General features: G+C 42.3%; 1 protein-coding gene across 1 annotated transcript in view; it reads left to right on the top strand.

Annotated features, from left to right (window-relative positions):
* Window positions 1-14,897, top strand: part of LOC149551491 (ubiquitin-like-specific protease 1D) — a 180,226-nt gene that overhangs the window by 87,066 nt on the left and 78,263 nt on the right. The gene's annotated exons all lie outside the window — the stretch shown is intronic.

Raw genomic sequence — 14,897 nt, 5'->3', positions numbered from 1 at the left:
TGGAACAAAGACGGACATCTTTGATTGGGATATTTGAAGAATAGTCAGTGATCCATTTGAGTCTCTAAAAGGCATTAATATAAACGCCTAATTGCAAAATGGTTTGGCATCTCAAGATGTTGTGCTTTTGGACTCACAGCGCATTTAAAATGTTTTTAATGATATGCCTCTAGGTTTTCCATCAGATTGACATTCCAACAGATCAGAGTTGGAACCAATCTCTAAGCCTATTATGGTCACCACTTTATTGCCATTGTCAAATCAAAATGTGCATGTTAATGCCAGAATTTGTACCCCTTAGAATTTTTGCTGTTAATTAATTTTGTACCTTTAAATCAATATTTTCTTGTCATATAAACAATATCAACTAAATTCCATCCTTGTCAAGCTTTCAAGGTTGTCTTCATTTCTTTTAAAACTGGCAATCCTACAAATTGTTCAACATGGCTCCAGATCAATCCAAGATGAGGAAATCCTGTAACTACTGGAGTCTCCAACATGAAAGTAAAGGAAAATAAATGGTGAAACTCAGATTAGGATCAGAGTAGAGACATGCAACAAAAAACTCTGCCAAACCAAAGAACTTTTTGGAGGCAAAAATGAAGTAAGGCTGTATGCAACAATCCTATCTGCAATGTTCAAGATGGAAAAAAAAGGAAATGATATCACAAGTGTCAACAAAAGGTTGATAAGACATGGGAAGATGAAGTGCAGTTTTAGAGTTGCTTAGCACATCTTTGAGTTTTTCAATATGTCAAGGATGTACTGAGATGCTTTTAAAAGTCCATTGGAAGATTAAGATAAGATCTAGTCAAACTTGGTGCTAAAATAAGGTGGCTCAATCAGCTGAAAAATTAAAAAAACTCAATCAAGAATGACAATGTTATCTGAACTGACGAGCTTCATAGACAATAAGTTTCACACATTTTGAATGGTTTAACTAGGGGAAAGGTGCAAGAAGATGGTGAGTGGGCAAAATTTCATGATAAGGCCAAGAAACAATATAAAGTAAGCTATTTGCACACAATATAAACTAATCTATTCGCACACATGTTGACTAGCATTGTCACTTTAGAAGCATGCTGCATGACCATACTGGTGATAGTAGATAGAATATGTGACTAGCTGATGAAGGAACTAATCCAAAGTCCAAAGTTGCATGTTTTCAAGGGTTTTTCCACTTAAAAGAGGCAAGTCAAGTGATAGTAGTGGTGAAAATTCATGAGTAGTGTTGGTAGGATAGAGTTGCACTGCAACCATCAGGTTGAAAGATCAAAAGGCTGGCTTAATGGAGGTCAATAGTGAAAACTTGCAAGGCTGCCAAAGATTGCTAATACAAGAAGGACATTTCATGCAGGTTTCAAGGAGATAAACTCATATCAAGCCAAATGTGGTGCATGCAACCGACCTACAACAAAGTCAGAGATTCAACAAGGAAGAGGGACACACACTGTAATTACCCATTTCCTGTTTCTCTTGTAGTGCAGTTGGTGTTGGTTTTCTATGTTTGTATGAACATGAACAAAGGGGTATTATGATGTTGCTAGTTTGTCCAGACGGGATTAATGAGTATAACACCATTTTCTGGAGAATATTTGGGACAATTTCCCCTGTACTTACTATTCTTAGTTATTTAAGAACATCATGGTCAATTGCTATTTTTAGTAATGTCAGAGGAGTTGATTTTGCTGTTTATCTTGAGATTGGATATGGTCTGGAGTTATTAAAATTAATAACAATAATTTATTGATTATTAAGTTAATTAGATATTTAACTTTATCACTTAATTTATTCTATAGGGGACTATGGAAAGGCCAAATATTTAAAATATAGTGTATAGTTTTAAGTAATCTTTTATTTAAAATTGACATGGAGAAATATTAAATGGAAGAATTTGTGGAAAATAGCAAAGAAATATTCCTGTAAAAATAGGAGAAAAAAGCAAAATTCTGAAAAAAATGGGGAAAGGCAAAAAGGGGTGCTTTAAAAAAAAATCAACTTAAAAAAGTGATGGGGAAAATGTGATTTTTTTCAATTTATTTAACCCCACATGCATTGGCGAAGAAGTTCAAACTTCTTGGGAGTAATAGAAAAGCAAATTGGTGGAGCTCATTTCTCATGCTTGGCTGAATATTGTTATTACTTATGCTTTGGTTCTTGAAGGAGATTGTGCTTCTTCTTGCTTGTTTCTGAGGATGAAACACCTTGGAGGTGACATTCTCGACGTTGAGTGATACAATCTGGAGGATTGAGAGTGGCTTCATTACAGGAGTCATATTAGAGCTTATTCAGAATTATCATTTCAATCTTCAACAGAAAATATTGCAAATTTGATATATAGTGGCTCTTGTGGGAAGTTTGGGACTTTGGCAAGTGTTTTAATTGCTATACTTATTTTTGCTGCTGCATAACAGTTCCAACTGTGGCATTTTTCCGATGTACTGATATGAGCTAGGGTTTGAAACCCTTTGTATTTGTTGATTATAATTGCTGCAGACATTCATATTCATGTTCAGCATATGGGTATGTTGAAATTGTGCTTGTAGTTTTCTTTATTAATTTGGGTAGCTGCAGCTTGTAATATTACTTCAATTTCAGATTTGTATCAGATTTTGAGTGAATAAAGTAAAGTTTTCAGCATATAATTTCCATTCTTAATTAGCAATATGAATCTGGCTTTTATTCTAGTCTATCTTCTCTCATCAAGTAAAAACAAATCAGCACAGCATGTTCATATATATATATATATATATATCACTTGTAGGAAATGGAGAAAAATATTAAATAATGTAATGTTTCTTTAATGGTCATCTCAGTTAGATGAGTTGGTTTCTATTTCAGTAGTCTATTGCAAAAGTTCAAATCCACCTCTTATCCTTGATGTCAAGGTCTAAGTACAACTTGCCTAGACTCTTGGTTTATGCTGTCGTCAGGAAATAGTGTATCGGGATGTTCCTGATGGGGTATGGGGAGGTTCCTGACGGTGCATCAGGAGGTTCCTGACGGGGTATCGGGAGGTTTCCGTCAGTGTATCAGGATGTATGCCATCAGGCCAACATGTATCGGGATGTATCCGGAAGGTTCTATTATTGTAGTCGACATGTTGTATGTGGCCGACAGATACCTTTGGGAAGGTTCCTCAGATAGTATTTATATCTCCCTTCGGGATCATGTAAGCATCAGCATCATAAGCATAATGTAATATCTTGGCGTATGCGAATATAATCGAAGGAGTTCTGCCATTCTTATCTGCTATTTTGTTCTATTATCTGTATGCTTTGATTTCTTTACCTAGTACGGTAAACATTTGGCGCCGTTGCCCAATGGACCTGGAATGGTAGGCGAATAAAGAGTAATGCCGAATCAGCTAAACAAGAATAAGAACAAGTTGAAGGAAAAAGATGAAATACACACAACACACGGAGATCTAATTTTGGTGCAACAAGCCGAACGTAGAAGGAGGTTCCAGAAGATTGCTGCCCACGGACGCAGAAGCGCAGAAGCATTGTTGAAGGAGACTCGACAGCAGGTAGAGTTGGTGGAAGAGGCAAGGGAGGAGTTTTTGAATTGGTGTTCGCCGAGGGAAGACAATCCAAATGGAAGAGAATCGACTCGCACGGCTCAGAGTGCCAAAAGAGCAAGAGTGTGGAGTGAACTCTTCGTCCAGAATCCACTTCCAGAAGGAACATATTCGCTTAACGGAGACCCTTCTTCACTAAACAGCACAACTGTCGAGATACCAAGTGTGAGCGTCAAGATACCAAGTGTCGGGATGGCAGGACCAAAGGAGAAGTTACCTAAATTTGATGGTGATGGAGCAGCTGATCCCATCCGACATTGTAGGACCTGTGAAACGATTTGGAGGGCCAATGGCATAACAGATACAAACGAATAGATGAGGCAATTTTCGGCAACCCTACGGGGGGTGGCAATTGATTGGTTTACTGATATTGATCCACAAAAGTTAAATAGTTGGGATAACATTAAAAAGGAGTTTATTGTAGAATTTCAACTCTTGCGTGACAATAATGAAATTGTAGCGGAGATATTCAATACTAAGCAGGGGAAGAATGAAACAGTTTAAGTCTTCGCGAGGAAGTTGAAGGACTTGATCAATAAGATGGAAAATAAGCCAGCTGATTGGTTACAGAAAAGATGGTTCATTGAAGGCCTTCACCCGAAGCTGCGAAAGAAGATGAAGATCATGCCACCATCGACATACATTGAAGCATACAATCAGGGAATGAACCTAGAAAGTGAGTAGAAAACCAAGAAGAAGAAGAAGAATAGTTCATCTCATTCAGATGACGACGCGTCTTCAAGAGAAGATAGCAGCGATGATGAGGGCAGCAGCAAGAAGGTCCGTGCCCTTTAGAAGGACATGATTCAGATGATGAAGGAATTCAAGAACATGAACAGGGAGACTAAGGGCACTGAGCTATGGTGCACAGAGTGTAAGAAAGAAGGCCATATGAAGGGATCTTGCCCCAAAGATCAATTTTTTGAAATCTGCCAGATTATGGGACACTCAGTAAAGGAATGCCCTTTCAACTTGAAAACAAGAACACCGCAACAAGTGTTCCTGACACAGGAAGCATCCGCGTTTGGAGGGAGAGGAAACAACAGTACGAAGGGTGCCACGTTGGGAGGCTACAGAAATAATCGGCGCGGTCAAAACAACAACAACAACAATAGCGGCAACAACAATAATGGTGGGAGGAGTCGAATCCAGTATGGTGCGAATGGCCGATTGATAGTCCAATGCCGCGCATGCAATCTGTGGGGTCACTTTGCCTGAGAGTGCATAACGACGAACACACCGAAGTTGCTATGCTGATGGTGTGGACCTGGCGATCATGACGATGCTAAGTGCTCGAAGTCTGGAGTAAACTTGATTACCGTCGGGATGGACGAGGAAGAAGTTCTGGCAATCACTCGGAAGCAGGCGAAGCTATACCCCGATCCGACGGAGGAAAAGAAGAGACTGGAGGAAGCACGGGTAGAAATCCAGAGAGTGACGTGGGTAGAAACGACACACCTGAAGGACACGCCTGGTACCTCCGTACGGAATTGCGCAGAGCAAAACATCATACGACAAATATTGCAAGCCGAGGTACCTGTCATGATAAATGATCTATTACTCACTATGCCTCAACTTTGTACAACACTCACAAATATAGTCCCAAATGCCAAGCAACCAACAGAGCAAGAAATGGAGAACCAAGGGGGCACTAGTGCAGAAGACCCGACGCTATTCGGCGTTTGTCAAAATGGGCATTCTCAGGACTGTGCTAACAGACACAATCGTGGATGGAGGGTCTGGTGTCAATGTGCTGCCAGAGGAAACTTGGAAAAAGTTGGGACAACCGACATTGTGGCCACCTACCTTCCAGTTGCTAACAGCCGATCAACATGGAATCAAGCCATTGGGAGTCCTCCCAGCGCAACCAGTGACGATTGGAACACAACCGTTCTTGTTGGACTTCGTTGTCATCCCTCTGAAGCGAAAAGGATACGATGCTATTCTGGGTCGGGGCTGGCTGATACAAGCCAAGGCAAAGCACGATTGGAAGAAAAATACTTTATCACTTGAAAGCAAAGGCCGGAAGTACATCATCGATCTGCACACTCAAATGGTTGGGGAAGAAGCTCTATTGTCAGATTTTGAAGGAGAAGAGGAGGAAAGGAGGCAGAGTATGGAACCAGATCTGGAGGGAGTCCTACGATTGGAAGGAGATGACGATTTGGATTCGGTAAATGGTCTTTACCATTGGTAGATAGAGGACTATGAACTGTTCCACAGCTGCAATGTACTGTCAATTGAGGAAGGTCCACGGAGGAATGAACTTCCAAAGGAGTTCACTGAGGTAAAGGAGGGGGATGCACCGTTGGATGTTACACTCGCCCATTGATTCAGTGAGGATAAGACAATTAAGTATAATGAAGCCTCATTACAAACAATGAATTTAGGGGATGAGGTAGAGCTGAAGAACATACTGGTTGGAGACATTTGGGACCCAGTACTGATGGCAGCGATTTTTAAGATATTCTTGGAGTATAAGGATGTGTTTGCATGGACATACAAGGACCTGAAAGGAGTACCGTCGGAGGTGTGTGTGCACCGCATTCCGTTGATCGAAGGTGCAGTACCTGTACGGAAGCGGCCCTACAGGATGAACAAGAACTATGCAGCACAGGTTACAGAGGAAATCGATCGAATGTTGGAAGTTGGCATTATATTCAAAGTGCAAACTAGTGAATGGGTGTCGCCGATAGTGATCTCACTGAAGAAGGATACCACTCAGATCCGGATATGCGTCGATTTCAGAAGCCTGAATGCAGTCACCATCAAGGATCCGTTCCCAATCCCATTCATCGACATCCTGGAGGAGGTAGCGGGAGATGAGATCTACTCATTTATGGATGGTTTTTTCGAATACAATCAAATTTCAATCGTCGAGGAAGATACGCTGAAGACGACATTTGTCGTAGAAGAGGGAGTGTACACCTATAATTGGATGTTGTTTGGTCTGTGCAATGCGCCTGCGACATTCCAGCGGATCATATTGCACATCTTTGATAAGATGTCCGTCGAAAACTTCAAGGCATTTCTGGATGATTGGTCGGTGTTCAGCACGGAGGACAAACATCTGGCAGCCTTGAGCGAGTGTATGGAGAGATGTTGACATGCGCGCTTGGCTTTGAACCCGAAGAAGTGCAGGTTTATGGTTCCCTAGGGAAGGTTGCTCGGACACATAGTCTGTAAGGAGGGGTTGAAGACAGATTTGGATAAGGTGCGAGTGATATTGGAGATGCAGCCGTCTACCAATGTAACGGAGGTAAAATCTTTCCTCGGGCACATAGGCTATTACAAATGCTTCATCAAATTTTTCGCCAAGATAGCATATCCGCTGGACAGGTTAATGTGTAAGGGAGAATCATTTCGATGGGAAAAGGATCAAGATGAAGCATTTGAAGGGCTCAAAGTACAGTTGGCTATGGCACCCATCCTGGCGTATTCGGATTGGAGCAAAGAATTCCATGTACATGTCGACACGTCCAACTATGCAATTGGAGCAACCCTAGCGCAAACAGGTACCCACGGGCTGGATCACCTGATCTACTTTGCTAGTCGACTACTATCAAAAGCCGAACAAAATTACAGTACGATTGAACAGGAGGCTTTGGGGATGGTCTATGCAATACAAAAATTTCGTCATTACTTGCTGGCGACACCGTTTGTCTTCTATGTCAACCATTAGGCTCTACTGTATATGATCAACAAACCTATCATTCAAGGAAGAATCAACCGCTGGTTACTTTTGTTGCAAGAGTTTACCTTCAAGATCATCGTACGGCCGGGGAAGAAACACGTAAGCGCAGATCATCTGTCACGTATCAGAACAGGAGAACCGATAGATGGGGTGAATGATGACTTCCCTGATGCACAATTGTTTCAGATTGCTGTACTACTGAAGTGGTACATGAGCATCGGCGAATACCTGTCGACGGGACAGTTTCCAAATAGCATGCCACCGAATGAAAGATAGAAGTTGGTGATACAGAGCCGAACGTTTCAATTGATTAATGGGTTGTTGTATAAAATGGGTACCGATCAGATCCTAAGGCGATGCATCCTGGAGGAAGAGATCCCACGAGTACTGAAAGAAGCACATAAAGGACCGGCTGGAGGACACATGGGGCCGGACACAACTGCATGGAAGATACTCTTGGTAGGACTATGGTCGCCGACGATACACAACGACGCCAGGGAGTGGGTCGGTTCTTGCGATACATGTCAGCAAGCCAGGAAACCTTTGAAGAGAGACTTCATGCCTCTGAATCCCTCTCATGCTCAGGAACTCTTTGAACGATGGGGATGGACTTCATCAGACCTTTGAAGGCGAGCAAGACCGGAAGGTGCCGATACATCGTTGTAGCAATGGAATACTTGATCAAATGGGCGGAGGCATGCGCACTACCGGACAACTCTGCGGTAAGCACAGCCAGGTTTATATATGAGCAAATTATTACTAGGTACGGAATCCCATTGCAGCTAACGAGTGATAGGGGAGGACATTTTGGAAAGCATGTTATCCCCCTGCCCCCACGAAGTTCAAAATTTATCATTCGTTATCAAGCTCGTACTACCCAAGAGCAAACGGACAGGTCGAGGCTACCAATAAAGTCTTGGTGTCGATTATATACAAATCCTACATGGTCGAAGGTGAGGACTGGGAGGAAAAATTACCCTTCGCCCTTTGGGCTTACCACACGGCATATAAAGTCACAACGGGGCACACGCCGTTTCAACTGATGTTCGGACAGGAGGCCGTAGTACTAGCGGAATTTATGATTCCGAGCCTACGGATAGTATTGGAAAACAAGTTGGGCGACATGGAAAGTTTAAGGGAGCGGCTGTACAAATTGAACAGGCTGGAAGAAAAGCAATTATTGGCACAGTGGGCGACTGAGGTAACACAGAATAGGCAGAAGGCGTGGCACGATAAGCACTTGAAATTGAACAGGTTTCAACTCGGATAGTGGGTGTTGAAGTACGACAACCGGAATGAGATCAAGCCAGGCAAGTTCAAGGTCAAGTGGGTCGGGTTGTATCAGATTTGGGAGGTAGGCGACAATGGAGTGATCAAGTCATGGACACTCGATGGATAGGAAGTTCCGGACACAGTCAACGCGTGCAAGTTAAAAATTTATCGCACGCAAGGTAAGCCTTCGCCATCTAGAACTGTGAACGAGCAATAGTATTATATTTGCTAACTTAAAATTAAAAAAAAAAAAGAAAACAAAAGAAGATTTAAAAAAAAAGAAAAAAGAAGTGAGAAGCACCGTACGATCTCTTGGCCGTACGACATATGGAGTCTCATGTCCGTACGGACTTGGTACCGTATGGTGTCTTGTGAAAAGGCATAAGGAACCATATGGTTGAATGAAAGGGCAATATGAAGCATATGGTTGATAAAATGGCATTTCTTATTGAAGGCAATCATTAGGTTCCTGGAGGCATATGGCTATATCACCGTACGGGAGCTCTTCCGTTACCAAGTGAGTTCTTTGGGTGGAAAAGCTCAGTAGTCGGGATTGTATGCCCTCTCAACTCACACTCCCATCTTTCATTGTGGACTGGTTTGATTTTCCAAATTCGCGTCGGTAGAATTCGAGGGCACATCACCATTAAGTGGCGATTCTTTTTCATGGCGAATTCACACACTTCCTTGCCATTCCTTCAAACACAAGAGGCGCCTGTTAAATATTCTTCACGCCAATGAAGGAAATGAAAACACTTCTGCTGAGTAGAAACTAATAACGATGACGAGGAAGATTGGTTGGAAGGATTATTAATGCTGTTCGACCCCAACAAGAAGACTAAGTCTGGAAGAGTTCTTCCCAAAAGCTTTGTAAAAAGTGCAGAAGTGGTGAAGAACTTGCGGGAATCGCTAAAGGAAGTTTAGAAGAATGGCGGACTTGGCCAGAGAATTGATTGGGGATTTCTTACAGAACTGGATAGAGGGATTTCTTATCTGCTATTCTTGCAAACTTCTACTCTAAGGAAGTGCCAATAGCTGCTATGCCCGAAGGTGTTAAGACAAAGGAATTGGCAGAGTAGCGTACAGTAGCCTACAGGAGAAAATCTCAGCAGTACTAAGGAGCAAGAGAAGCTGTACAACACAAAAGCAAGGAAGTCGTACCGCTATACGACATATAGTGGGAAAACTAAAGGTTCATTCGTACATACTTCAGGAGGGATTTTCTTCTTTTCTGTACGGCCAAATAACTGACCTAACGGCTTTAACCCCAGCAAACTGATATGCAATCAACCGGTAAGAGGGCTTGGAGGAAGCAACTGGAGCCGGATTCGACCATGAATCAAGATGTGCAGGCAAGACCCTCGCAAGTACGGTCACGGGGAAATGACAAAGGCAAGCACAGGGCAAAAGTGCAGAATCAGCCGGATGTGCAGACAACGCCACGGACGGTAGTCTTTGAAGGATTGAATGGTTGGGACTGTGGGAAATGGTGGGATGAACATTTGGATACTCACCTCGTTAAGGCAAGCATCAGGAAGGCGCAGGTGGAGTGGGCTATCTGGATGCCACTTTTCTGTATTCGAGACTTCGAGGGCGTCTTGCGGCCGATGATTGAGGCTTATGATAGGCATTCTCGAAAATGCTCAATTCCGTATTTGGGGTATGACATCGTGGTATCTTTTCGGCCGGCTGATTTTATGAGAGTATTTGGTATACCAGGAGTGGTGCAAGGTGGAGCCAAGATTGATGGTAAACCCAAAAAGATGAGCAAGGAGACAAAGTTGCAGCTGATACGGATGGTGTGTAATGACGACGTACAGCAACACATCGATACCCTCATGGACACTTCAAAGAAATGAGGGCTGCGGAAGTCTGATATTCGCGAGGGACATTGGAAGTGCTTGATGGATGTGGTGAAAAGCAGGCTTACAGGATCCAGCAGGGCGTCCGACATTTCTTTCCCATTGGTCAGTATGATGAATGGTATGATGAACCGGAAGGTGTATGATTGGGCTTCACTATTAGCCACACGCATGGATGAGTTCATGACCCTCCAGCACAAAACATTCTATATGCTGCACTACGCCATTGGACTCTTTCTGGAAGCTACGGCCAAGATAATACCCCATGAGAAGCTGGAAGTTAAGCCATGTCCGGCGGTATTTGGTGAGCCTCCGGTAATGCAATGGAAGCATTTGGATTTACCTACAGGATAGAAGAGCGTGGGCCAGAAGAGGGCATGACAAGAGATGGAGGAATCGGGTAACACAAATAGTGGCCGTTAGGACACATCTTGCGAGGAGGATGACAACTCTGAGGGCATGGAGGAGGAAGAAGATGAGGAAGGCAGAGTAATTTCAGCAGTCCCGCTTCGCTTCCTGCGGCAGTTGATAGCTGCACCGGTGACTACTACTTCAGCTTCGGTAATTCCAGCACCACACATACACACCATGGCGGATGTTCACATTCCAGGGTTCGGTCAGTTTTGGCGTCCAGTGGTGATGACCCCGCTCACTCTACATCCTACATCACGAACAACAGTAGCGCCCTTGCAACCTTTAGTGAGCCAGCGGACAGCATCACCAGCAGCCACGGCTATGGGTCCGTAGCCAGCAGTTCAGGAACCGGCTCCCATACCTGTAATAGAGAGTTTCCCTCAGCCACTTCCGGAGGCGGAGCCAGTAACAGAGGAAGGAGTCAGTCAGGGAGGCACGCAGGAGCAGGTTCGGCTGGAAGTGATTAGGTCAAATGCATTAGTCACCATAGCAGACACTCTGTTGGATGAGGATCAGGGTACACGTTCCAGTATTCCTGAAGTGGCACCCCAAGAGCCATCAGTAGTACCAACAAGCATAGCAAGTCGAGCGAGTGAGTACTTAAGGCAACGGTTACTTGCCTCAGTCACCAAAAGTCCCTCCATTCAGTCTCCCCTGAGAGAGCACACGCACTTGGAGGCCAATTGGTCGAACAGTGAGATAGTCGAGATACCAACATCACCAGAGGTTGAGGATCAAAGTGCAGCGGCAGCTGAAAAAGTGGATGGAGGAACGCAGGTGTAAGACCCTCTGCCAGCAGAGGAGGAGGACATGGATATTCGTTCTCGCCTGGCTGTCATCGCAGAACAGAGCAAGTCCATAGCGGAGTTGGTGCTAACAGAGCGAAGAAGGGCAGAGGCTGGGCAGAAAGCTCGAGAGACGGTAGAGAAGGCTCGGGAGGAGATGGCCAATCGACTTACCACCCAGCAGCTTGCATGGGAAGCAGAGCGAACAACCCTGTTAGCATAGCTCGAGGAGAATGCTCGAGGGAAGCAGCAGGTAGAACAACAGTTAGCCGAGGTGGAGCAGCAACTAGCAGCAACTGAGCAGTGGTTGGTAGCAGCACTTCAGGAGAAGGACTCGATGTAGTAGGCTCATGATTAGAAGGAAGCTGAGTGCCACGAGGTTGCGTTGATGTTGAAGGAAATGGTGGAGGAGAACTCTCAGATTAGAGCTGATTTGCAGGTCCGGACAAATCAGGTGTATCAGCTTCGCCGCAGCCGGTCTTCACAGTCGGAGACTCAGCCATCGGGCTCATGATGTATCAGTCCATGTTCTTTTGTTTTATGAATAATGTGGTTAGTTGTGGGTTTTTTGTTGTCTAGTCATCGGGAGACGACTTTTTTTTTTGGGGGGGATGATGTCGTCAGGAAACAGTGTATTGGGAGGTTTTCGTTAGTGTATCAGGATGTATGCCATTAGGTCAACATGTATTGGGATGTATTCAGAAGGTTCTATTATTGTAGTCGACATGTTGTATGTGGCCGACGGATACCTTCGAGAAGGTTCCTCAGATAGTATTTATATCTCCCTTCGGGATCATTGTAAGCATCAGCATCAGCATCATAAGCATAATGTAATATCTTGGCATATGCGAATATAATCGAAGGAGTTCTGCTATTCTTATCTGCTATTCTGTTTTATTATCTATATGCTTTGATTTCTTTATCCAGTACAGTAAACATATGCTATCTATTTCACTAACATATTTGTTCCATTGTCGAGACCCAAGTGAATGATAAGGAAAGAAAAGAAGTTGGTAGTACAAGTAAGATATCCAAAGCGAGTTTCAGGTGAAACTTGTAGCCAAATGTGGCACATACAATTGACGCAATAATTGTGCTCTGAGGAGAGAGTATACGTACCAAGATGTCTTGACAAGGGAAGCAAGCACATGTTCGTTCACTTAGATAAACATGCAACTAGACTAGCAGAAAAAGATGTAGCCTTCAAGAATCGAACCTACATGAGTGAATATAGTAGTTTCTTAAAATATGTGGACAGGCAATTAGCTACAAAGCCCACTTTGCATCAACAAGTTGCAACAAGGATTAGCACAAAAGGCTAGGGAAATGAGATAGTTCTGCTGCAAAATAGATACACCAACAAATCAGAAAACATCAGTATTAGAACAAAAATGTCAAAACAAAAATAAAAATGCTAATTTATGGGTTTCACTTTTCCAGGTAATTGACTATATGGAAACACCAAGTTGTAGGTGCACACATTAAAGCAAAAAATAGGTGCATCGAAGTAGTAACCTAACTAGCAAAATGATAAGGACTAGTAAAATTCCCCCAAAACATTAAATCCCTATAATAGTTAGCAACGATGAAATAATATGCTAGTGAGTTGGTGAACCATAAAATATCAAAAGCATGGAAAGAGAAATGTTTAAAATTAGGAAAAAGAAAATTTAGGCCTGAGATATGAAGGCATCAAGTCATGAAACATAGACATTCCGGGGTGATAGAGATGTTGCATAAGGAACAGGTACGGCAAACTATGGCAAGGTCTGGCAGAAAGCAAATAGATTAGCAAAAACAAAGGTTAACGTGCACTAAAATTATAGACTTAGCCTGCAAATAGGTCGGAGACTTTAAAGTTTGTAAATAAATACAACTGCAAGAAACTTCAATCCCTTATATGGTACGAATAAGCAATTTTGGTGTCGAAAATAAATTTGCCAATTGACAGAAAGGACATAACATGGTAAAAATGGGAATGTTGATGCGCCATATGGGTTTGCCAAATTGCAGCAGGGGCCAAGATACATGAGAATCCAAAGAATAGAGGGTTAATTTGCACTTAAACAACTTAAGTACAGAAGTAAAATGTTAGAGTTATAGATTCGGACGGATTGATGCTCTCAGTAAATCACAGTAAAATAATGTGTGACTGTAAGCAATCATATATATATATATATATATATATATATATGATATATTCAGAGTTTGTGCTGTATCATACATCAATGGTGAAACTGATTTACTATATCTACTCTCTGACTTGTCTGCACATTATATTTAGTTATGACTGATCAGGCACTATATTGTGAAGCCACCAAAGATCATGTTAGTGACTTGGTATTGTGATCGGGATTTTACTATTTTAGATTACTGTGGATTTAAAGGCATGCGATTGTTATGCAATCATAACAAATATGTTTAAGTTTACAAACTAATATTAAGGGACATGACCATGTAAGGTCATGACCCTACGTGGCTCATGCCATGTAAGGGTCATGCCCTTATGTTGTCATGTCCCTTCACCCGAGTTTATATATGCTGTGCAAATCAAGCAGAAAGGACATCAATCAACATTGGCAATCTCCTGTAGGCATTCGATCTGCACTTATATATATTCAGTGATAATCTTCTTCAGCGAATACAACATCATTCTGAATATTCAGAATTAGAATATCAGTGGTAGTAGATATATATATACTGCAAAAGAGCAATCATAGACCTGCAGATTGAAGAACAATTCATTAATATCTGTAAACCAAACCGAGTCTGAAATAAGCCTATCTCTGTCTGCGATCGTACATTCCTTTACACGGTATCGGAGCCTAACTGATAGAGATCAAACAAAAGGCAGTAAAATTCAAATTAAAATTGTTTCAGACTTGCATTCAGTGCAATCATGGCGAATCATGTCAGACTCTAGGATAGACTTGAAGGAGTATCAAATTTTGTTTGATGGAGAATTCAAATTATGACAATACTTTGAGAACTTGAACTCGAGTCTTACATAGAAGAAAACAAATCAATGCCTGCAAATGATCTAGATAAAACCATTTGGAAAAGGCATAATAATAAGGCCATGAAAATAATTATCGATGTTGTTAAGGATCATATTCTTCCAACTATATCAATATTAACAACTGCATATGATATGTTCATGACCATTCAGAATACGTATGAGATCAACAATACAAGTAGATTGCTCACCTTAAACAACAACTTCTGCATATAAAAATAAATAAAGGAGAATCCATTGTATCCTATTTCATGAGAATTTCAGAATTGAAAGA

The sequence above is a fragment of the Cupressus sempervirens genome, chromosome 6, assembly GCF_028749045.1.
Source record: "Cupressus sempervirens isolate cs-2001-9-10 chromosome 6, ASM2874904v1, whole genome shotgun sequence".
Lineage (NCBI taxonomy): Eukaryota > Viridiplantae > Streptophyta > Pinopsida > Cupressales > Cupressaceae > Cupressus > Cupressus sempervirens.
Note: the sequence above shows the minus strand (reverse complement) of the source record. Positions and strands in the feature narration are given on the sequence as shown.